Genomic DNA, 26,728 nt, shown 5'->3' on the forward strand with positions numbered 1-26,728 from the left:
GAAAGGGGGCTGGGAGCTAAAGCAGCTGGAAGAAGAAGGAACAGATTCTCCCCTAGACCCTCTGGCAGGAACCAGCCCTGCTCGCACCTTGATGGCAGCTCTGAGAGACTCATTTTGAACTTCTGGCCTACAGAACTGTAAGAAAATACATTTATGTGGTGTTAAGCCACTAAGTTTGTAATAATTTGTTATAGCAACAATAAGAACCTAATATAACGCAACATATGAGTCTTATTTTAACTCTAGAATATAAATTCTTTGAATACTAACAATCTCGATATTGTTTTTAAATTGAAGTACCATCTATTACAATGTGTCAGTTTCTGGTGTACAGCACAATGTCCCAGGATCTCAGTATTAATTCTTCCGTAAGTCATGGAAATAATAACTAACTTTTTTTCTTTCTTTTTCTTTCTTTCCTTCTTTCTTTTTCTTTCTTTCTTTCTTTCTCCCTTTCTTCCTTCCTTCCTTTCTTTCTTTCTCTTTCTTTCTTTCTTTCTTTCTTTCTTTCTTTCTTTCTTTCTTTCTTTCTGTCTGTCTGTCTGTCTTTCTTTCTTTCTTTCTTTCTTTCTTTCTTTCTTTCTTTCTTTCTTTCTTTCTCTTTCTCTCTTTCTCTGTTTCTATTGAAGTATAGTCAGTGTACAGTATTGTGGCAATTTCTGGTGTACAGCATAATAGTTCAGTCATACATATACATACACATATTCATTTTCATATTCTTTTTCATTATAGGTTACTGCAAGATATTGAATATAGTTCCCTGTGCTATATAGTATAAACTTGTTATTTATCTATTTTGTATATAGTAGTTAGTATCTATAAATCTCAAGCAAATACTTTTATGCATGGGCATGTGCTATGAGTTTTAGATCTCTTGAAATGTTAAGAACTGTTCAGTTGAAATTCTCAATTACTAAAGTAGGTGTTAACTTTGTATATGAGAGCCTCTAACTTAACTTCTTTAATAATAGTGATCTGAATTAGCTTTTCAGATGAGCTAAAATAACTGCATTAACAATTCCATAGTCAGGAATTTGTAGTCATAATACAGTGTCAGGAATTCTATATGTGTAAATTGCCTCTGCTTTAAAATGTATTTTTTCCCATTAAACTATGGTCAAAAGCCAGAAGAAAGAAGACATCATGGAAATGAGTTTAAATTATTAGAAAATGTAAATGAAGTGTCTAACTCTGTAAGATTTCACCATAATTGCAAATATTTTACTTTATGTTATGTAGGCTCAGCTTTTAAACATTTTAAAACTATTATTATATTCTAATACTGCCAAGAGGCTTATAAGATATTTAATAAACATCTTGAAACCCATTTATACTAGTACATTTCAATGAAACTATTTCCAGAAAAATGGAATGTGATAGAATTGATTGCACTGCTGAATGTAAATAGCATTTCTGCTTGGACTTAAACCTCCCATGAAAGATTAAAAACAAGCACCTTGTCAAACTTTGCTATTAGGGATCACATTTAAAAATGTGTTTTGCATGATTTATTTTTACAAGAAAGTGACTGTTAGCATATTGTTGGACAGTAAATGATATTTGTTTGTGTACACAGTAAAAAAAATCCTCGACTATAAAGCCTCCTGGCTTATTAGATATGCATTTGAAACATTTTCCTGTCAATAAATTTTGACATGTAAGATGTTAGTATTAATATTACATTGTTCATTGATTTACTTTTTAATTTTACAAGAAAAGAAACATGCTATACAAAACTCTACAATTCCTGGTTGATCATGGCTTTATTTTTCAATAAAATAATTGCCTTAAGTATAATTATGTATAGGTTGTTTAGAACTAAATATAATTACACATGTAGAATTTTTAGAAATAAAAGTACTTCACAGTGCAACTATCTTTAAAACAATTTTGTTATTTTGTTTATCTGCCATCCTTGAATCTAAACAAATAAGCAAATGGATGGCACCTAACTTATATTACCTAATTTTAAAAAAATTGAAGTATAGTCGATTTACACTGTTGCTTTTGTTTCTGGTGTACAGCATAGTGATTCAGATATGTATATATTCCTTTTCATATTCCTTTTCACTATAGGGTTTTGAATATAGTTTTCATTCAAGATATTGAATATAATTCCCTATGCTATACAGTACTATTTTGTTGTTTGATTTATATATGGTAGTTAGTATCTACAAAACCCAAACTCCCAATTTATTCCTTCCTACCACCTTTCCCAGCTGGTAAACATAAGTTTGTTTTCTATGTCTGTGAGTCTGTTTCTGTTTTTTAAAAAGTTCATTTGTGTCTTTTTAATTTTTTTAGATTCCACATATAAGTGATGCCATATGGTATTTTTCTTTCTCTTTCTGGCTTACTTCACTTAGTATGACAATCTCTAGGTCCATCCATGTTGCTGCACATGGCATTAATTTGTTCTTTTTTATGACTGAGTAGTAGTCCACTGTATATATCTTCTTTATTCAGTCATCTGTCGGACATTTAGGTTGCTTCTATGTCTTGTCTATTGTAAACAGTGCTGCTAGGAATATTGGGGTGCATGTATCTATTCCAATTAGAATTTCTTCCAGATAAATGCTTGGGAGTGGGATTATGGGATTATGAATCTATTTTCAGTTTCTTAAGGAATGTCCATATTGTTTTCCATCATGGCTACACCAGATTACATTCCCACCAATGGTGTAGGAGGGTTCCTTTTTTTCCACACCCTCTTTAGCATTCATTGTTTGTGGACATTTTAATGATGGCCATCTGAGTGATGCGATGTGGTATCTCATTGTAGTTTTGATTTGCATTTGTCTGATATTAAGCATTATTTTCATGTGCCTATTGGCCATTTGTTTTTCTTCATTGACGAAATGTCTGTTTAGGTCTTCTGCCCATTTTTGGATTGGGTTGTTTGTTTTTTTGTTATTGAGTTGTATAAGCTGTTTGTGTATTCTGGAAATTAAGCTGTTGTCAATTGCATCATTTGCAAATGTTTTCTCCTTTTCTGTAGGTTGTCTTTTTGTTTTGTTTGTAGTGTCCTTTGCTGTGCAAAAGCTTATAAGCTTCATTAGGTCCCATTTGTTTATTTTGGCTTTTATTTCTGTTGCCTTGGTAGACTGACTTAGGAGAACATTGCTAAGATTTCTATCAGAGAATATTTTGCCTATGTTTTCTTTTAGAAGGCTTATGGTGTCTTACATTTAGGTTTCAAGCCATTTTGAGTTTATTCCTAACTTTTTAAAATTTACAAAACCAGACCATGAAAATTGTGAGGTTTTAATCTCAGATCAAAGTCTATTTATCTCACAAGTTATTTACAAATATGTTTTTGATGTGTTGAAGAAAAACATTTAAAGCAGTATGAAATTTTGTAGGTATGCACAATGACAAGAAAGTGACCTTTTCTTCCTATACTTATGAATTCTGTGATTCCTCCACAGTTTCAGCTTCATTGTAGGTGAGGGGGCTGACTTCAAAACCTTAGGAAAGATGCATGTTGCTGCATCCAGCACTTTGCTAGATACTGACGTTGGCTTTTTAGCAGGTACAGAAGATCTGCAGTGTAGAGGAAGATTGGCTATTGTGAGACAGACATCTCAATAAATACTGTTTCCAGGAGTTTTATTTGTTATTTTGTCTTTAAAATTTCTAGGGAGTGTAACACAAATGCTATCCAATGACAAAGTAAGAACAAACACTAGAAGGAGCAATTTGAAATTATCAATAATTTTACTGTGTTAGAAACATTGAGTCAGAAAGTAACAAATCTAGAGAGATTCTTTAAATCACATAAGAACTCCCAGTCATGATTCTAGCTGTATTTATAGAAAGTCTTCAAAATTTTCTCATTCTTTTAAATGTTCCTTCAACAAATATTGATAAGGCATGGCCTATTTGAGGAGCTAGGAACACTGGTGAAGAATACAAATGAGAAAGCCTGCCTTTTAGGGGATTAAATCCTAAAAGAGATAAATACAATGTAAATAAGTAGACTATTATGTTAAAATGTGAAAGTTGATGAAGAAAAAATGCTGGTTGATACCAGGCTCCTAATTGTGCCTGGCTTTGGTTGCTTAGCCAGTATTTTAATTTTCTTATGAGTTGATAGTTGAGAAGCAGAAGGACAGCAATCAGCTCTATCTACTTACTTGTGAAAATAATTCTACAACAATGTATGATTTTTAATAAAACCCAGAAAGAACATTTATTTTTACTTATTGGAGCAAAATTTGGAAAGAAAATTTTGCTGTCACCTTCTTTAAACTTTTTTTTCTCTCAGCTAAAATACACATAGTATGAGCTTGCACTCACCCATTTTAGATCTTTACTTTTTAAGTTAGTTAGCTTCCAAAATGAGATGATATTCCAATCTTTGAAGATCTATATCAGTCCTATGTCTAGAAGAAAAGAAGGATCTCCATTAAACTGTTACACTCAACAATAACTTTTGTTTTTGTTTTCTCAAAAACTAGGGAAAACCTCTATCTTGCTTTGCATATTGGCACTAGTCCTCTACTTGTAAGCACTGTAGTCATGATAAAAGATAATTTACTTAGAAATTGGTAAAGATAACATTTATTTATATACCATTTTATACCAAGGAATAAACTTGCTGTGTAGCTATAATAACAGCATTCAGTTACCTACATTCACCTAGATGCCATTGACTGTGAATGAAGGATGCTTGCAAGCTCAGGTTCTGCACGAGTCATTCTCACATGGGCTGTCACATTGCTCAGTGCTATTTTTGTCTGCTCATTTATCTCTGTTGATGAGATTTCCCCTGTGGTAGGGGTTACTCTGTTGTCTGCTAGTTCAACTCAGTGTCTTCTGGCTGGCATCCTGCTTCAGTCATCCGGGGAGACACGGGGTCTTTACCAGAGCCCTCAAAACTGTGTTGGAAAACAGAAAGTGTTTTTTCTCTCCTTATCAATGATTATAGCTCTTTCAATATAACCTGCAGCAAAAACAAAACAAAACCCCCAAGCCCCCAAAACTCAAAACCCAAACTAAAACAAGTAACAGCAAAAACAAAACAATAAAAATATCAGATCAGGGAAATTCCCTTAGAAAAAGGACTGTTATAGATCCCCAAAGACTGGAACATCATCTCTTTGTGGAAGTGAACTAATTAATAAAATAAAGATCTGTAGTGGGTGAGTGCAAACTCGTACTATATGTATTTTAACTAAGAGAATAAAAGCTTTAAGACGGTGACAGAATTTTTAAAGTGCCTGGTGAAAAAATAAAAAATTAGAAAAATTTCTGTCTCCTGATCATCACTAAGAGAACAATTGCCTCTCCAAAGTGATTAGAGATGTCACAGCTCTTTGGAACATGTCAGTCTGGGTTCTTCTTTATCATCTGTTCTAGGAAATATTTGTGGGTATACAGAGATCTCAGTTTGAAGATATTTCTTTTGTATATGATCCTTTTATTGAAAGTCAATGTTAATATAAATGTGTTTCATTAGACATGTAAAATATTTTCTTCTAGATTATTTCGTAGTATTTTTTCCATAATTTTCTAAGCTTCTTTTATGACATTTTTCTGTCATGAATTTGATGTCCAGTATTTGAATATGGCAGAAGCAAACTATCTTTAGTGTATGACTTTGTATTGTAGATTTAAGCCTTTGAAAGAATTACTTTTTTATTCTACTGTCTGTCTTACTCCTTTTTTCATTTCTGAAAATTAGGTTTAAAATTAGTCACATTCCTTTTCAATGGTTGAGAGGGATTTTTAAATGATTCATTTCCTAAGAGAGCAAAGCAAAAAGAGGAAAAAGAAATAATCACTTAAGTGTGGATTTTAAGTTATAAATTTAAATTTTAAATTATACATTTTAAACTTTTTGAAATACTTTCTATTATTTTAAAAAGTTCTAGGTAGCAATTTTACTAATACTTTAAAATTAGTAAATGAAGACTCATTATTCTTTAAAAAACATCTTAGAGAAAGTAATGATAATGAAACTAAGAAAAATTTGCACAAATAAAGAATTATGGGGGAAACTCTAGCCAGTTTCATAATTTGCGAAGATAGAAAGACTTTTAAGTTTTTTGTCTTATTTCTAAGTTTAAGAATCATACATCTCTGGCATCCTATTTCTGATTGCTCAAGTTTGGAAGATTAATTATTTCATTAAGTCCATAGTCAAATTTCAGCTTAGCTATAATCACTTAGACAATCTCTAAAATATTTTTACATTTTTGATTAATTAATATCTACATACTATGATTACTGTGAATTTTTCTAATGCATGACTTTCTAGAAACCCTGAAGCCGTTGCCAGTGGGGTGGGCCATTTTGTTATGATAAATATAAATGGACTTTGATCAGTATATGTTTTTGTTTAAATGGCTGATTGTAATATATAGTAAAGTAAAAACAACTAAAATTATAATATTTATATAACATCTTGTCTTCAAGAACCTCCTATTATCAATATTATTCCACTTCCAGGAACTTATTATTTTTACATCACTGAAAACTTTGTTTGCTCAAATGATAAAACTATTAAAATTTAGAAATTGAGTAATTTTCTTTATCTTAGATCAATTTCTCCTTCTACCTGAAAGCATAAAAAAATAGACTCTGAATTAGTTACAACAAAGAATAAAATGTAGATTTTCCTGAGCATATTGCAGTGTCTTGATTATCAACAAGTTTAAACCAAAGTGGATATCCCTGTCTTAACTTTTAATGGTATATATTAATATTCAAACATTAATTTATAATTGTCCTATTTTCCCAAGTTTCTGATTCTCAAGTATTAACTAATTTTTAAAATAGTTGGAATGTATTTTATTGTGAGTTAAATTTATAAATTTTAGTAAAATATTCTATCAGTTATAACATAGGCATATACCATATAACTACCACTCAGAGAAGATATAGAAAATGTCCTTCACCTCAGAAAATTCCCATGTGTTCTTTCCCATTCAATAACTCACAATTCTCTCTCCTGTCTCCAGAATTAACCACTTTTCAATTTAACTTAGTTCTATTTTGTATTTCATATACTTGATATACAGCACACATTCCTTTTTGTTTGACTTCTTTCACTCAACATATTTTTGAAATCCATCCATTTTGTTGTGTGTACTAATAGTTCATTCATTTTATTGGTGTTAGTATTTCTCTCTCTCTCTCACTTTATTCATAACAGCTCTTCTTGTTCCATTCTCTTTTGATGGGTTTTTGAGTTGAATCTTGGATATTATCATAAGACCAGTGTTAATTTTGTTATGCAGCTGTTTTTGTAGACAAATGTACTAATTTCTGTTAAGCATATACCTAACAGTGGAACGGCTAGGTTAAGGTTAGAGGTGTGTTCAACTTTAGTAGAAAATGTGTTTTTCCCAGATAGTTCTATCATTTTATATTCCTCCCAGAGTGAGGGACAGATTCATTGTCTCTGCATCCTTACTAACATTTGCTATTGTCAGTTTTTAATTTTATCCTTTCTAGTAAGTATGTAGTATTATTTCATTGCAATTTTCATTTGTATTTTTATGATAATGATGCTAAAATATATATATATTTATATATACATATAAAATGATTATTCAGCATATTGGTTTTTTTTTCATGTCTGTTAAAGTTTTTGACCATGTTTCAAATTAAGTTATCTTTTTCTGACTTACTGAAATCCTTTTTTCTGTTCTGGATTTAAGTCTTGGTCAGATATATGTATTGCAAATATTTTCTCTCAACCTGTTTCTTGCCTTTTCACTCTCTTAATAATGTTTCTTGATGAGTGAAATATTTTGATTTTGATGACTTAAATTTATTAGTTAGGTTGGGTTTTCCTGAGATTCTTGTATATGTATTGGCAGCATTTTAGCCATCATCTTCTCTAATATTTTTCTGCTTCTTTTTTCCCTCATCTTTCTATGATGGCTCAGTTTCACATAAATCATACATGTTGTCCCTTTGTCTCTCATATTCAGTTCTGTTTTTTCCTCTTATTATTTTTTTCTCTGTGCTCCACTTTGTGTAATTTCTACTGACACGTAGTTTCCTGATCCTTTCTTCTGCTGTGTCCAGTATACCACTAAACTCATCTGATACATTCTTAATTTACATTATTGTAAATGCTTTAGAATAGATTTTATCCATACACGTAAATGTTTTAGGATATCCAAAGTTTCATTTCTGTTTAAATTCTCCATCTCTTCATGCTAATAATTGGTAATTTAAGTACGCAGTTTTAAATCCCTACATCTGATCTGTGTTTTGCATCAGCTGACCCTTCTGTCCCTTGTGTTTTCTTTGCATATCTTGAAATGTTTTATGTACACTGGACATTGTATATAAACAAGCCAGCAAGCCCATGGAGGACATCATTTTTCCCTAGAAAGGGCGAGCATTTCTCTATTAGGCAGCTAGGATAAAGGCCAGATCACTTCAAACAGGAATTTATCTGACTTGGGGATTAGTTGCAACTTTACTTCATTTTGGCTCATGTCTGGTTTCTAATAACTTGATATCAAAATTTATTTTCCTTCTGAAATTCCAAAACCATGATGGCAATCTTTGTCCTGTATGTATTGCAACATGCAGGGCTTTGGGATCTCAGCACTGGGAGAGTGATATCTATCTGCTTTTCCGTCTCACGTTGGCACATTACTCAGCTAAAGTCTAGGGCAGAGAATCAGCGAACAGGGAGAATAAGTCTTGAGTTTGGTTGCCCTCCAGATTCCTATTTACCATATCAGACTAGGTGGCCCTTAAAGTCCCTGCTTGGTTTCTTTTACCCCTCAAGAGTTCCTCTACCAATGACAGGCACAGTTTCCCACCTATATTTAGAAAATATCCCACGGAGCTAAGAAGCTGCCAATTTTTGTTAATTTTCTGAGCACTAGTTATTTTAGACTCTTGCACGTAAAATTCATAGGTGCCTTAAAAAATTCTGTTCTAATATATCCTTTTCTAGTTTTTTACAATGAAGTAATGGCCTGCCAAACCTTATATATCCAAACCAGAATCTCAACTCCCAGTATGTATTTTTAATTATTGCCCAAATTATTTCATTTTTTTCAGTTTAATTTTTACATTTGGCATGTAAATTCTTGTCTCTTCCTAATTTGGAAAAATATGGTCCTACTCCTTATCACAATTATTATAAGTAATAAAACTTAGTTAGAACGAAAATATGATTAACATGTTTTTGAGTTTGAGGAAATTATTGAAGAGAAGAGAAAATAATCTCTAACTATAAATTACAATGAGAGTAAGTTGAAGATGAACTCTGTGCGGATTCAGTTTCACACCATTATTTCCCTATCTGCCATTTTATCTCATAGCACTGTTAATAGGTAGATAGAATATAGAAAAAGAAATGTGGTATGTGCTTCTTTACCGTCAAAGGAATGGTATTTGTTCAGAAAGAAAGCAGACGCCCCCTTTGTCCACAGCTCTAGGACTGTGACCACATCAGACAGAAGTGAAACAATTGATTCAGTGTTTTTGCTACATCAAGGCACCCAGGAGGCATGCCCTTGCCCTGCTAAATGGATTTCTGGGCTGCAGGGAGATCAAAATCTTTAGGCCCAAACTGATTTTTGCTGTGATCATCCAGATCTGGTTAATAAGAAGGGGCGATTCAGCTTCAGGGAAGATTTTCAGACTGTTAATCACCATATTGTTTTTCTCTTCAGAACTGTCATATTTCTCCCTGGGATATATCTCTTGCATTGATGAGTTTCTGATTTCTTGGGGGAAGTGATTGATTCAGAAAAATTCTAACCAGCGTGTCACTGGCAGAAAATATATTTTTGTTATATAAAGAACACTCATTGTGTTCTGACTCCCTGAGGCACAGCATGTTACTGTGGGACAGATACAGCATAATTTAAAAATATGTGTTATTTGTTCTTTCTGATCATATTAACATGCATTCTTGAAGTAATGTGGAAAATGTCGTAAAGCAGCTAATCCAGGACTTACAGCAATTTATTACAAAGAGAAGATCTGAGAATAAAATAGTTATCTGCATGTTAGGTGATAATTTGTTTAGGGAACCAGAACAGAGTCCTAAGCTTGGTTTTGAAGGAAGCATTTGAGGGTAACAGTGAGGCAGAGTTGAAGACGACTGTAACACCAAAACAGACACAACACAATGATATTTTCATAAAGATTAGTTCCTTCTTAAGCACTGACATGTCATAAAACTAGACATGAAACAGATAAATACCAGTTATGTAAGGTCTTATACCCTTTTAAAATAATCAACACTAAAAACCAGTCTATAGTCTATTTACTTTTTCCTTGTAATCATCTAGAATTTTTATAGAAAGGAATTAAGAACTTGGTTAATAATTATATCCTATACAATTATGTTCACAACTAACAGTGCAGATTTCAAGTTAAAAGGTTCTTTATAATCACATAATTTTTAAAATATTTGGACTTGGAAAAAATAAATGCTGAATGGAAAACACATTGGGAAATAATGCAAAATTAGGGGAAAAATCAAAGAATGTCCTTAAGAAATTCTGGAAAAACACACTTTTTAATGTCCTATTATAAACTAGTTGAAATATCACAGCGTACGCATTTGATGTCAAGAGTTCAGCTCATTTCATTTGGTGATACTTCAAAGACTCATTTCAGTGTAAACCAGCATGCTGAGGCTAGCCAGCATCTCTGTCAAGATCAGACATAAGTCTCTCCCTGACTTATCTGATTACACATTTTCCTAAGTTAAAACAAAACAACAACCAAACAACTGGCAAAAACTAAATGGAAATCTTTTTAAGGAAATGTTTTGGTTCATAGGCTAATTTTGGTTCATAGGTCAAGTTTCAGAATAACCACCCATACTAATACTGCTATTTCTATTGCTACCTTAGTCATAATTTGTCTCTATTGGATTAGAGACTTTCTCAGTCATTGTGTTTCTAGCAGATATACTGTTGTCACTGTTTATTCACAACAATAGAGTTTATTTTATCACTATAATAACAAAGAATAACAGAATGAGAATGTCCCCCTCAGTATGAAATCCGGGGTAGGAAGCGTAACTGTCTAACACACAGTGGCGCTGTGCTGATGAGCTGAGACATGAATGCAAGCATTATTGTGTACTCTTTTTCCTATCCTGTTTATCAAATGAAGTCCCCGTAGGCACTATCTTCTTTCTAATAGGACTATTTATTGCAATTTCAGCTTTCTCCTTCCTCTGTAGAGAAACAGCATAACCTTTTTCCCCAGGCCTTTGTACTCTTACACCCCATTTTCAGCCTTTGTAGTGCTGTGACTCCCCAAGTTTTTGCTGAGCACACTAGCAGGGAGAGGACAGGGCAGCAAGCCCCGGCTGTGATCTCGAGCTCGGGAGTGTGAAAGGGGTATTTTAACGAGCTCATTCACTGTAAGCCAAGCCCTTAGATTCAACTTCAGCAATTTCTGACAGTTCTGACGATGAAGGAGTAGCTTGACATTTTCTTCTCGGGCACATAAGTGCCATCTATCATCCTGGGGATCTAGTGACTTCAAGAGCTGCAGAGGAGACGCTGACGTGCCCTGTCAGTGGAACACATCTCGGCGAGAACACTGAAGATCAAGTAGTGTCAAACAGAACTGGGATTCTTCTGTAAAAGTTTGGAAAAATAAGCAAAGTTATTCTGATTTGGAGTGTATAAGGATAGACTTTGTAGAAATAAACAGCATTGGGATTTATAAAAATTGCAAGGATTCAAAGACATTATTCAGGGGATTCCAGCATCTGGTGGGAATTACAAAAGATTATCCATATTTCGATGCATTAATTCACATAATGTTAGATCATCTTTGAGACTGAAAATTTAAACCTACAGGGTGTAATTTATGTCTATTTAATCGTTCAGTTTTGAAAGCACCTATGTTCAAAAGGGATCCCATTTCTAACCACACACGGTTGTGGTCACAGTTAGACAAATTATTTGACCCTGTTTGGTCCCAGTTGTAACATCTGTAGACTAGTGGTATTTATGGTAAAATTACCTTCACAGAATAAATGACATTATTTCTGTAAAGGACTTAGAAAGTACCTGCTGCAAACGTGCCCTATACATATTTGCTACCAGTTTGATTATTAACCAAGCATATTTTGCATTGTAAGCGTGCTTTAAATACTTCACACAAATTCCTCATTTGCAAACCAGAGATTGGCAGAAGCTCATATAGTGTGTTTTTTTGTTTTGATTTTGAGTCTTTATGGTTATTTGAATAGACTTTTAGACCTAAGCTTCCTAAGAGTGTAGATGTTAGTGACTTACAATCGTATAAAATAAAATATATAAAATGTAGTCTGGCAGTAATTCCTCTAGTCCTTTTCTATCTAAATGTCATTCAAAATATTTTCTGTTCCCGTTTGTTTTTCAGCATATGATGCATTTTGAGGAGTTCAAGAGTTCCCAAGGTGTTTAAAGGAGACAGTGCATGCTAGGACTCAGATACCGGCTCTTCCATTATTTCAAAGGTGAGGGAGCAAGAGAATGGAAATAGAAAGTCACAGGTAACTCTGAGGAATTTCATCATCTCAAAAGAGGCACTTTCATTTGAAAGTTTTCAAAGAATAAAACAAAAATGCCTGGAGGAACTCTCTTTGCTAAGAGAAGACTTCTTTCCTAAGCATGGTTATTAACAAGGAAGACATTTATTGAGCCTTACACGAATAGAGACTAAAATCTATCAGTCTCATATGGGGTCAGAAGTTAAAATACCGTAAATCAAAGATCTCTGATTCCTGTTCACAGAAATCAGGCCTGAATAAAAGATTCACTCAAGCATGGATGTAACAGGGGAGGGCGCAGACGTTCCTTTGGGTGCCCCTGGAGAAAGCAGCTGGACTATCGTCTGGTTCTCTCTGAAGTTTGCTTTCAGGCAAACACCAGATGGATTGCACATCAGATATGATTTTGTCTGGAACATTTCCTGATGTCATTGTCCAGAGGTTTTCTTAGGTATTTTTACTGCAGTACTCTTGAGCTGGAATTCCTGATGGGAATAATGAAAGGGTTTTTATAATTTCTGTATTGATACTGACAGCTCTGCCTTTTTTATAAAAAAAAAAAATCCCTTTCAATTTATTTTGGGAATAGAATTTATAGAGTATTTAATAGTTTGGCTTGGTGTTTAGAATATAAATATAAAAGATGCTAAAATAACCACATCAGTTACAACAGAATATTTATTGCTTGGAAAGTACTGGAGTCAAATGGCATTGATTTCTGGCATAATGTACTATGACCCTCATCCATCTGTTCAGAGCTTGATGCAGAAATCAATATAATCTCTTCTTGGGGAAGCCCAAGGCATTCTCTGCATTGAGACGCAGGGCTTCCAGATTGCTAATGTGATTAAAAATAATCAAGGCCTTATAGAAGCTTCATTTTCCATCATCCTCTAAAATAAAAAGTTTTCCCTGAAAAGAACTCTTTCTGATCAAATTTTGTTATTCAGTGTATTTCTTTCATTTTTTGCAATTCAATTATAGTGCAGTTACTGATTATATCTTTCGAGACTCCCAACTGAGTTCAAGTAAAAGTGCACTGGCAGACTGGTTTAAAATCTACCACTAGTACAACAGGACTCCTCTTGAAGTGTCAGTAAGTATTCATGGTAGAAGATTTCAAGGTTGTTAGGAAAGTGTGTCTGACCTCAGTTTGGGGTGGCAGGAGACATTTGTCTTATTTTAAGAAATGGTCTAAAATCTTACAGATTTTGACATTGTTCCAAATGTATCTCAAATTGCTGATTTTTTTCTTTTCGATTAAAGACAAAATTATTAATTTACAAACGTACTAAGAAAGTTTCAAAAATTGTATCAGCTAAAATAATTTTATGTTTGCTAATGCAAAAGGTGGAGACTCTAAATGTGATTTGCATTTCAGCAGTTAAAAAACAAAAAATGTTCACATAATTCTGAAAGCACCATGTTGGCCTCAATCAAAGAATTGAAGTTTCACTGAAGGGGGAGAAAGTGGTGCCCACTCCTTTATACGGTAAGGTCATACCTGATTTTTATTTTCCTCTCTGACCTAAGTGGATGTTAGGAACAGGACTTTTATAAACACTGGAGACAATAATTCCCTCAGCACCCTTCCTATTTATCTGTGCTTCAAGACATTTTCTGTCATGGTGTGGTTTTCAGTGTTTATATTAGGGTTTCTAGAGAAGTCTTTATGCAAAAATATATAGTTAAGGAAATAATGTTGATTATAGAGCCAAATTCTTTGTGAACAGATTCATAATAATCGTTGTAAAGTATGTATTACAAGACCTTTGTTTGAAGTAAAAAATGCAGTTATGTAATAATTTATGTAAATAAATAATCACTTCCTGTCAAATGAATGATAGTCCAAGAAAAATGCAGAATTGCCCATGCTACAGATGCCTATGTCATGAGTAGGTCACCTTTCTGAATTAGCGTTTATTTCACTTTAGTATTTATCAACAACCCTATAATCCCTTACATTAGAAAGGTTAGAATCTACTTGAGTGTGATGTCAGTAGTCTGAAAATAGGTATGGTCGGCTCTCATTGTTTGCAGTAGTTAAGCTTTAAAAAATCACTCTGAACCCTGAATTAATTACTATTGAACCACTGCTCCTAGAAGAAATACAGGGTTAGGTTCCTGCAGCTTCTGCTCATATAAATTACATCAACTGATCAATACACAATCTCATTTTGTGTGTATTTCTGTTTAAATACCATTTGTTTAACGTATGCTATTGATTCTTGAACACCGAACTCACAGCCCGCAGCACTGTAACTCATGCCCAAGTGCAGCTCATCCCACATGTGTTTTCTCCATAAGGCACGTCACAGTCTTCTGGAGCTTAGGAACGCCAGGCAGCATTTCAGCACTATGCTTGGGGGCCGTTTTAAACAGCAACATCGCCAACAAAACCCTCAAAAATGTGGAAAACATGGCTCTAAACAGACCACAAGAGGACACTTGTTTGTAGTATGAGAGCTGAAACAACTAGGAAGGGCAGCACATTGTTTGATCTCAGCCAGGAAAGTATGGGTCAGGTGATTCAAATTTTTTACAGCTCTGTGCATGTCCAGAAATGATCTTAAAGCACCTTGAGTATTCATTTTCAGGTTACAAATACATTTTAGCAAGTAGGTGAATTCACAAATAGGGAATTTGCAAATCATAACGATTGAGTATAATCGGATGAATCCTAATAGTTTTTTAATCCCCACTATATATTCGGGTCCTGCATTGAATGCTACCTTTATAGTTGCAAACTGAAACTTACAAACAAAAGTTTCCAGTGCAGCATTTTGTCATGGAAATGAGAAGCAGGGATAAAGTTTTTTGTTTGTTTGTTTTACCATATTTTGTTTAGTGATGGTAAATGATTGGACTCTAGGCAAATTGTCTACTAAGCAGTTAGAGAAAAACTACTTTGTTGCAAAAGTTCTTTTTATTCCGTCATACTTTTAGTTTACTACTAAAAGATTTTAGTTTTATAAGGGTGACTGTACATTTGAATCAATGAAGAACTCATGGAACATGAGAAGCTTGTTAAACAAAGTGAAAATTTCCAGAGCTATGTATCTTTTACTAAAAAAATAATGAATTAATGCATGTGAAGAACAAAGAAGACAGAGGATTTTTACAGTTAAGTCGCTGCTTCAAATCTGATTCAGTTGATAGTAACTAAAAATTGCTCCCATCTGTTTAGTAGCTGATGATTAATCTATTGATTAATATATTGATCTATAAATTCTCTTCCTAGTGAACAGGTGGCAGGGAGTTAAAGGACCATTTGTGAAGAGACCTCCACTGATGCTAACTACCAGCCTTGAACCAGCCAAGAATTGAAGCAGAGCATCCATGTTAATCTTCTTCAGAGCAAGATGGAAACATACTGGTAAGCTGGATCTGAATTCTTTTCAATCTTCTTACACATATTATTCATTAGACTAAAATTTTGTACATGATTTAGAAGACATAAAGTGCTGTTTGTGGATTTAGGCATTGGATGCTGCAGACATCCCTAATAGCTACTAAGCTAAGACTTAGTTTGTAAGTAATCCTCTGCTCTGTGGTTTGGGTGAGGGGTGGGGTTTCTATTTAATCATAAATGCTTGCTCCATACATTTAGCTTGTACAGTATAAACTGATGATCCAATTTCAGAATTTTGAATGTAAAATTTATGTAATAAAATTGCAATAGAAACTTACATTTTTTAAAACAAAAATATTTAGCAGTTGCTTTTATATCTCGTAGCAACTTTGAGTTACAGCAGTTGGTTTTATGGATTTTGCACATACCAGTTAAGTAGTTAAAGGATTTCCATTTTCCAGAGTAGTGAATAATTTAAGTGCAATTTAGACATGTGCTTTATATAGTAAATATATACAAAGGCTCATCTAAGCTATACTATAAGAAATAATTCTAATTTTAAAATGCTATAACAGCAAAGCATATGCCACATGTAACAAAAAATAAAATATCAAAAACCCATGACTGTGCTCTTTTGGGGAAGAGAAAAAAATTGAATTGTCTAGGGTATTTCTTTTTCAGTGGGATAGGATTGGCAATAGTAGTCTGTGTCTGAAGATCTCCTCTCTCTTGAGTCTAATGCTGGTGAGATCAGCTATCACAAAGTACCTGACTCAGAATCTTATCCTTCTCGCCTGCTATGGATCAGAGCATTTGTTCCTTCCTAGACTGATATCACTATTTCTAATTGAGAAACTTTAAATATAAAGGCCACAAGAACTGCTTTCAAAGTCCTGATGAGACTAAGGTCATGATCAACAGGGTTCCCATTCATTCCTCATTAGGACAATCATACTAAAATTTCCTATCCTCCTTGTAAAGCTTGAGGAATTTGTGAATCAGTACTTTGCATTTAGCCATTTCATAACTCACTAAACTAACTAGGGGGATTGAAAATAACACTTTCCAAATAATTCCTTGTTCATCTCCATAGTTTGATCCAATTGAACACTTAAAAAAGACTGTTAGAAAAGCAGGAGACAGATGTAGGGACACAAACAAAAACGAAGGAGATGAGATTTCTAGTTCAGTTCTGACAAGCTTAGAAATTGTTACTCTTACTCTTACAACAATAAAAAGTAGGGCAAACTGAAAGTCAGCTTTTCTTAGACCCATAGGAGAGCTGATCTTTGGGCAAATGTTCACCCTAAATGCTAGAGAGTCAGGCACCAGGAGAGAAACAACTCCTGAGATTGACTGACCTGGAGCAGAAGCCTTTGGAATTTAAAAGATGGTGGGAAAAGTTAAGTGGTTATTTTGATGACTTGCTGAGGCTGTGTGGGCTAACATAGGAGCAAAAAACTCCCAAAGGTTTCTGTCATAGGTGGGTCCCACCCTTATTAGGCTTTTACACCAGGACCCCCAGCAGGTTAGCCAGTGAGCCTCTGAGAAAAAGCTTCTCCTGGCCCTGGCTGGAGGAGGGCTATCACAGCCACCTTGAAACTTGCTCAGACTTTTTTCCCTACAAAGCCTAGTCTCCAGGGGGAATGAATTTGCCAGAGGGCAATTCTGAAAATGTATCGCAGTTAAGGGAAAGCAATTTCACTCCAGCTTCAGCTTTTCTGTATCACTTAGGGGAAAAACAAATGTGTAAGAACAACAAAAATCATTCAAAAGAAATAAACAAAAAACCAAACTTAAGAGGGAAGATGTTTTTAAGAAAGTATATTGGGAATACTATAGCCAGGGAAGAGTGTAAGGGGGAGGGAGAAAACAAGGTTTCCCCCTGGAGGAGGGACAGAAATACTTGTAAAGACCACACCCTCAAGACACTGGCCCATTAAAAGACTGAGTCTTAACTAGAATGATATAGAATGCGCCCTCTTCCCCATGCCCCATCATCACACCAAAACTTCCAGTTTAAGAGTGGATGACAACAGAAAGAACTGCAAGACACAGACAGTCTCTGAGGAGCTGTATAAGGAGAAGCCTAAAATCTCAAGTCAAGAGACAAAGACAAGAACACTAGAAGAATTTGACATGTCTGGTACCTAATAGCTATAACAAACTGTAAACACAACCTAGCTCCTAGCCATGTTAACATAAAGCCTTGTACTAAAAGTCCTATTTATTTGAGTATCTAATACAACACGTCCAGCTTTCAACAAAAAATTCCAACATAAGCTAAAAGGCAAAAAAAAAAAAACAAAAAAAAAAAACCCAAACAAAAAACATTTTGAGGACCCAAAGCAAGCTTCAGAACTGTACTCAGAAAAGACACAGGTGTTGGAATGATCAGACAAGGAATTTAGCACAGCTATGGTTAATATGTAAAGGTCTCTAATGGGAAAGTTAGATAACATGCAAGACCAGGTGGGTAGTGCAGAGAGATGGAAAGTATAAGAAAGAACCAACAGAAAATGCTAGAAATAAGAAAAAAAAAATAGTAACACAAATGCCTTTGACAGGTACTAGACTCCACAGAGCTGAGGAAATAATCAGTGAACTTGAAGACAGCTCAACAGAAATTTCTCAAACTGAAACATAGAAAGAAAAATAAATAAATAAAAGCAAGCTCAACAGCACACCCAGAATGTGTGGGATAGTATCCAAAGGTGCACCATACGCAAAATTGAATTCTAGAAGGAGAAAAAGAGAGAGAACAAGGCAAAATAAATATTTGAAGTAATAATGGCTGAGAACTTTTCAAAATTAGTGAAAGATACCAGACTACAGATCTAGGAAGCTCAGAGAATATCAAATAAGATAAACAGAAAACAAAGGGTATTGTAATATCAAAACCCTGCTATATATCGCTTTTCTCAAAATGTGGTAACAATTTTTTGCTGTTTTCTCTTGGTACGAATAATTTTCCTAAGTGGATCTGATGCTAATGGCCCTTGCTGGAATGTGACTTGCCAATTACTACCTTCTTTGATGGGGCAGTCATAACTATTGTACTGGCATATCTTGTTTCATTGTGTTTCACAGATACTGTGTTACTTACAAATTGAAGGTTTGTGGCAACCCTCTGTGGAGCCAAGTCTATCAGTGCCATTTTTTTCAACAGCAGTTGCTCACTTCGTGTCTCTGTGTCATATTTTGGTAAGTCTCACAACATTTCAAACCCTCTATCAACAAAAAGATTACAACTCACCGAAGACTAAGATGATCATTAGCACTTTTTAGCAATGAAGTGTTTTTAATTAAGGTACGTACATTTTTTAAGACAATGCTATTGCACACTTAATAGACTATCACATAACTTTTACATGCAATGGGAAACCAAACAATCTGTGTGACTTGCTTTATTGAGATGTTCACTGTGTTGTAGTGGTCTGAAAACAAACCTGCAATATCGCTAAGGTACGCCTGAGTTGGTTCTGTAGGTATCATTTGAACAGATAGGATACGTGTCACAGCAGTCTCTCCCCAGCCATTCCAGCAGAACCTGTTGCTGATTGATTCCTTTTCCCCGAGGTTTATTCAAAGGGTGCTTAATTGGTCTTTGACCTCCAAGATCCAACTTATTTTTAAGATCCATTCAGGGAAGCACAGGTTATCATAGTACCATAATCTTAGGTGCATTATCTTATCTATGGACAAGAAATTTAGCAATACAAAGGGATTAAAGTACTCTGTGGCCAAACCTCATTTATCAATACAAATGATCTCTGATCCACTTACTTTAAAACTCTACATTCTATAGGTAACACTCTACAACTTATGACCTTGTACTATTTCTCAAGGTGAGCACATTATAAATCATATACTGGTATATACTGGTATTTATTCTGCATATACCATCCACAATCTGCTCTCCTTTCATTACCACCCAAATGGGATAGTTACAAACAGAACTTTAAGAAAATATTTAGAACATACCTGGTATATGTGAATTTGACCACTTTTTATTGTTATATGGCAAAAAGCCACGTTTTTCTTGAATAAGGATTCATAATTAGTTTACCAAAGTAGTATGAATTCTCAAGAAGATATATCCATTCAAGATCCTGGGAATATATATGTGTGTGTATATTCCCAGGATCTTGAATATTTAGAGAATGTTACTTTTACTGAGTAATTTTGGGGAATTATATTTCCAAATGAATGATGATGACCTCAAAATAGTTACTTTAGTAGGTTATATAATTTTAAATTATTCAGGTAATACAAGCAAAACTTCATTACTTTGGAAAATAGTTTTTAAAAAAAATTTATAAGTAAAAATCTAAAGATTTTATAAAAAATCTATTTCTGAGATTCTCTCTGACAGCTACATGTAGTAATTTGCAGGGAACTTTTCCATTCTTTGCCTCTAGCTCCACTTTCCACCAGAGAAGTAATTTTGTAGTAGATATCTCTTTTCGGGCTGTGAAGTCATCAACTTCAGTGATGGTAGAAATAATGGAAGCAAGTTTGTCCAGCATTCCCTCTCCCTCATTTAACTGATGAAAAATTGAGTCTCAAATTCAGAAAGTGGCTTGTCCAAGTTGAAGAAAATTTGGATGTTCTTAGCTAAGTAAAATAGAATGAATTTAAAATAAAATTTATTGCTGAATTGTTAGAAGTAATAAATCAAGGAAAATATTTCAAAGCATCTGATGGCCACAAAAAACAAGAATTTTGGATACCATACGAGAGAACGAGGTATAATATTGTACTTTCCTTTTTAGAAAGAAGATAGTGGGGGATACCTAATTATAATAGTTATTAAAATTGTAGATTAATACTTAGGCTATAGATTCTGTTCTATTGATGGAACATGACAAAAGAACTGATTTGTCACCCTTCTGGGCTCCAAATTCTCTCACAGATCCCACTTAAATGTTACTATTTTTTACTTTCTGTTTGTGGTTTTTATATTTTATTGGTATGTTCTCAGATTAATATCTTACAGCTCTTAGGAACTATTCATAGATCTATTTAGAACAACTCATTTATTTTATAAGTTAAAATAAATTAAAACTCCTGGAAGTGAGTTAAAACCCAGATTGAGTGATGTCACATTAGGAAATATGTAGGGTCTTATTTTTCTCATGTGTAAATGCTGTGCTTTTTCAAATTGACGCGGCAGATATCTTTTCTTTTCTTATATAGTTTTCATCTTATTCTTCACTAATCATTTTTCTTTTTCTTTCTTTCTTTTTTTTTTTTTTTTAATGGAGGTACTGCGGATTGAACCCAGGACCTTGTGCTTTGCTAAGCTTGTGCTCTACCACTGAGCTATACCCACCTCCCTCACTAAACATTTTAATACTATTTTGAAAACCTAAATAACTTTAAGAAAATATTGACTAGCTTTAAAATTCTGGAGTAAATCCTGAATGAACAATAAGAGTGGCAAAGGGAGCTCTTAGGAGTTAAGGTCAAAATATCAGAATTTGGAATTAGAATTTGGGTTCCCTATGCAGATACATTCTAAAGGCAAATATTATAAACAAAAGCATTTTTGAAGTCAAGCATCAGCTGAATTATCCTATGGCAAAGCTCCCTTAACTGTGACAGTGGCTCTGCATCTAGAATTGAGATAAGTTACCCGGAGAACTTGGCAGTGTGTTCCTTTGGAATCTCTCTTTTTGAATTTCCTGCCTGACATGTAACTTTACAAGTGTCACAACAAATTAGCTCCAAAAGTAGTGAACAAAACATTACCTGCAATATCCTACATTCCTTTCAATATATATTTAAATACCATATACTAATAATTAAAAGAGAAACTGCTTTAAGATAAAGAAGCATTTTAAGAAACATGCCTAATTATTTCTTCCACTAGTAGAGATAGAGAGAGAAAGCCTTCTAGGTCTTTCCTCACTTCCTCTCTCTTTTAAAAATAATTAGATATATTGCATTTATGTAACTTTTTCCCCTAAAATTCTTCATTTAGAGAATGCCTTGTAATTTCTACCCATGTTTATATATTATAAATAAGCTCCACGCAGGAGCACTTGAAGAGGTAGCACTTTTGCTGGGGCTTTTAGCAAGCAATGTGAATGAAAATTACAAGATTAATGTCATTATATGATAATTATTTTCATTTAAAAAATTTGTTTTACCCTAGTGGTTTGGAAATTATTGTTAGTCAGAAGAAAATATTCTCTCTTCCTGAAACACCCTCTTCTGCAATTTAAGAAACATTTTTCTTTTATGAAGATGAATTCAATGAGGAGAACAGTTCACTGATCTTGATAATAGGACTGCAGAATAGCATCGACGGCTGGAGAGGCAAGCTGACCACCACTGTGGTTATTGCCTTGGCTATTTTAGGAATAGCCGCTGCTGACTCCTGGGAAAGCTTTGGTGTTGAATGGCAGTACACGTCTTCCATCTGAGATAACACGGACTCAGAGGGACCACCGGCTGCAAGAACATTGTTAGGCTGACCTTTCATGTTGGTGTGTACCAGTTGGGATGCTTCTGGCTCTAAATAACAAAATGCCTGACGCAAGTAAGGAAATACCAAAAGTTCGAAAGTCGTGGGGGTTCACGACCGATAGATTCAGCAGCTCAGTTATATCCTTAAGGAATCAGATTCCTCCTTCCCTCCGGTCTGCGTTTACAATACTCATTTCTCTCTGAGGTTCTTTCCCTGGGGTGAGATGGCTGTGTTTTGTGTCGGTCTCAGCCTGTGAATTACCAGTGTTGTGGCTGCACCTACGCTTGTGGTTCTTACTGTGACTGAAGACACCCTCAGCACTAGCCATCAGGAAACTTTGGGAAGAAAAAGAGAGAGAGAGAAATGTTTATTACTTACAAGTCCTGGAAATGACAGTGTACACTTGGGGCCACATAGGGCGGTTACAGGGGAGAAAGAAGGAGGGCACGTGACAGGGTTCTGCTTTTATTGGAGTTGAGGGTGAGGGTGTAGGGTTTTTCAGATTCGCTCTGTATTGGTGAATAAAACCTAATAGCAGGAATTTAGAGCATGAGAAGAGAAAAAGCAAGGGCCCAAACGGCCAGTTACCGAAATCAACCAAGAGCTCTAGAACAAAGGGTCCTGGGGTGCGGGGCTGGTGTAGGGGATAGAGAGGCCCGAGGGTGGCCAGCCTCTTTATCTCCTCCCATGGGCTGGTGAGGTGTTCTTTGGAGACAGCCGTCTTTGAAGTGGATGCCTCCTCAATCAAAGCTTAAGCCAGGCACTTGCATTTTAAAAAAGATAAACTAGCTGACAAGGCTTATACTACAGGTTACGGTAAGAAAAGACTCCACATGCTTTATTGTATCCACATCTCCTCTTTTGCATCTATAGAATACATTTCCCCCCAGTATTCTAATTTAACACAAGTTGCTTGCCTGTTGCTGTGGGAAAACCCTGCAGTGATTGATCTGGGTTCCTTAACCAATTACTGGCAAGGGAAATGGGTATTGTGAGTAGTTTTATTAATAACGACCATTCCTGGATCTGAAGTCAATTCCTAAAACTATGTTTGTATCAAGGAAGGCTAGAATGAATACTGAAGACTCAAATACAATGGGTTCTTTTTTCCTATTTAACGGTCTCCTCTTATAGATGAACGTAAACAAAAGAATTTAAGAAAAAATTCCTAAGAAAAAGCTCCTAAGGGAACATGAATATGAATAAATATGAAAGCCACAGGGTTCTAAACTTCCTTTATGTTTAACAAAGGATATCATTTTGCACATAAACCCCCATTTCCCTAATGGGAGATAAACAATAATGATTAAATATGTCATTAAATTCCAGTTTAGAACTTTTTTTCCTCAGTCTAAATGAGTGCCTTTTGGGTAATTTATTCAATGAATTCAAAGTTTAACTCCTTAGCACATCTGCCTCTCCAGCCTCCTAGGGTCCTTCTTGTTTCCCTCCCCTTCTGAATAGTATCTGAGTACAGGGGAAACTAGTATTTTTGCAAGTCGTCAGCAGGACGCCCCTGTTCACACAAAGCCATTTCTGCAACTCGGTCATGACTCAGGACTGCTGGGCTCTGAGTTAGAATCTGTTCTCACTGCCTCAGAGCTGGAGTCTCAGTCTGCTCTCTGAGCAAGAAAACTGCTCCAAGAGACCTGGGCCATTGCTCTTTGTTAACTAGGCACTACCCGGGCTGTTGATGACTTGCAGATGCCCTGATATCCGGTTGTAACTCCTTTTTGGTCCCTGGCTCTGGTGATTCCCTGTGTATCTTCAAATGTAGCTTCCCATCATGGCTTCTTGATGTTGGGACTTCCCTGGTGTCTGAACTGGGACTTGCAGGGCATCATGAATCTTTGGGTAGCCAGCAAAGAGCACTTTGAGAGTTCTGAAGCCCTGTGGAGCTTCTCAGTGGAGGACTCATGGCATTGGCATGGGATTGGATGAGTAAGAGCCAGTATACTTGAGTGAGCTCTTTTAGGATGTTAACTCTGGCAAGGACCTGAGGGGATTCAGTAAACTCACTGGGAGGGTGGCTCTTAGAAGTCTGGAGACAGCAATAGCTCATACTGAGCAATGTTGAAATGCCTGAGTTATCACGGAGGATGGGGGGAATGGGATTAAAGGGCTCAGAAAGAGAGGCATGTTGGAATGTGGACATTATGTGAAGCAGTAAGACCCACCAGGATGCATTTATGAGAGTCCAGAGGACATACCACTTGTGAAATGCACGAGGGATATGTCGCCTGAGAGAAGTATCAGGTCACTAAAAACAATGGTGGCTCTTATCTGCAGGCTAGGACCTGTATTAGGAAAGGTGGTCACAGAGCTTGACAAAAGGGATGATGAGGCCCTGAAGCAATAGGAGCCAGGAGTGGCACTTCAGCACCAGAAGCCAGGGGCTGCAACTGTTGTAACGAGATCAGCAACATTTATTTTTTTAAGTCACTGAAATCTTGATGCATGTTTGTTTTAGCAACTAGGATTCCCCTAACACAGAACGTTGAGCATTAAGGGGGCTACCATCATAGAAAACTAATACATATTTTATTAACTTAGACATTGGATGCCAGATGGTGAGGAAATATGAGAACTCTCATTTAGTTAATAATCCATTTTGGAAAACCAGATGTTTTGGGCAAAAGAGCTAACCAAGAGCCTATATCCTATTTTGTGTAAAGGAAAAAATTTTAAAAAGAATTATTAACCCTAATAGAAACCCTAGGGAAATATTAACCCTAAAACTTCGACCAATTTCCTTAAATGTAATTAATCTTAGTTAAATGTCTGTATATAAATTTTAAAAAATTTTAGATGAGAAAGCTTAAAATTGTTGCTTGGCAATAACTAGTGATTGCTTTGTATGTAAAAATGGTCTTCAGTATGCTTACATCTAATTCTGACATTTTTATCAGTTATATTCAGAATATACCTTGAAATTTACCTGCACTTTTTTCTTTGTTGTTTAAAATGTTATACTAAGTTTTGGGAACTTAAGTATATGTTTTTCCCATTAAAATAGAAGCTGAAAAATGTTTTCTTGAGAGATATGCCTATTAAATATGTGTGCTGAAAACAAGATGTTTCCTACTGAAAAAGCATTTAACTGGAAGATAGTGTTCAGGGTATGCTTGTAAATTCCACAGGAGAAATGCTGGAGGTATTAGTTATGCATTGAAAAGGTCCTAGTCGGTTTAGAGAATTTTCAGAGTCGGGGGCTGGACGGAGTGAACCGGAATGGTATGAAGAAGTAGTCAGAAATGTTTAAACTTGAAAGATTTCATTTGGCATCAAATATATTCAAACCTAGTAGAAACCAATACCAGATAGTTAGTAGTCAAATAAGACTTTTTTGTGTCCCATTACCACATCTCACTCACCTTCCTCCAACCCGGGGGCTTGAGAGGTCACGAGGCATGAGTGGATGGAAGCTGGGGGGAGGGGGTAGCGCCAGGACAGGCTCCCAGCTTTCTCGGTTCCAAGGCAGAAAAGTGAAGTTTTAACTTTGAACAAGAAGTCTTTCCCACATATTTAGAAGTAGTTACTTGACCCCTTCTCGGCATGCTTTTGTGATTCTTCAGCGCTCCCCTTAACGCCTCTCTGTGCCTCTCTCACCCGCAGTTCTGCCGATTAGGACACTGCCAGATCACTGGCCTGGAGTGGGGCTTTTCTAAGCCCTGGATTCTGCAGTCCACCCCTGTTAAGCTGCCTCTTGGTTTTCGGTGTCCTCTAGGAGGCCTTCAGGCACAAAACAAGATTGCTTTTATCCTTTTTTTTTCCCCCCTCTCTCATTTTTAATTAATCAAGATGCTATTAACCCCTCCTCTCCCTGCTGTAAAAGCTTTTCTTTGCCTCTCCATCATATTCTTACTTACTTTCCCTCTCCTAGGTCTTTCTGGTGTGTTGAGAGCTTCAAATATATATTTATTCCCTTTCTCCCATTCCTTGTTCCCTATTTCTTTCTCCCCAAGGGAAAATTTGAAAAATTTTATGTCTACCACCTCTTACCCCAACTCTTGGTTTTGGGACATATAGAGTATTGAGGGTTTCCCTTAGAGTATGCCCTCTTTTGTTCCAGGTTTTATATTTTGTTTCCCCAGACTATCTACCCGTTAAAATATGACTTAATAGAGATAGACACACTGACTCTGTGTTTGTATGTATATATATTCATTTATCATTCCATTTTTCATCATCCCCATCAAGTCTCGGTTCAGTTTCTTTTGTTATTTGGATGGTATTTCTTTCTTTCTTTTCTCTCCTGGAGATAAAGGGCAGTTTATTGCTCACAGCAATAGCAGTGGCCAGAGTTTCATCATTTCTCTTTTTTCACTTCCGCCAAATCCAATTCCTGCAGGGTGACAGAAAGAGATCATGTGACATATGCACACGTGGGGATGCTTTACAGGAAAGGAATCCT

General features: G+C 35.3%; 1 long non-coding RNA gene across 2 annotated transcripts in view; it reads left to right on the forward strand.

Annotated features, from left to right (window-relative positions):
• LOC105093636 (uncharacterized) overlaps positions 1–26,728 on the forward strand; it is a 697,614-nt gene that overhangs the window by 429,479 nt on the left and 241,407 nt on the right. For both annotated transcript variants that reach the window (XR_010377608.1, XR_010377607.1), the window contains 4 exons: positions 12,358–12,454; positions 13,869–13,979; positions 15,729–15,863; positions 18,930–19,043. This is a non-coding gene — a long non-coding RNA (uncharacterized LOC105093636). The remainder of the gene's footprint in view (positions 1–12,357; positions 12,455–13,868; positions 13,980–15,728; positions 15,864–18,929; positions 19,044–26,728) is intronic.

This window comes from Camelus dromedarius, chromosome 1 (assembly GCF_036321535.1).
Source record: "Camelus dromedarius isolate mCamDro1 chromosome 1, mCamDro1.pat, whole genome shotgun sequence".
Lineage (NCBI taxonomy): Eukaryota > Metazoa > Chordata > Mammalia > Artiodactyla > Camelidae > Camelus > Camelus dromedarius.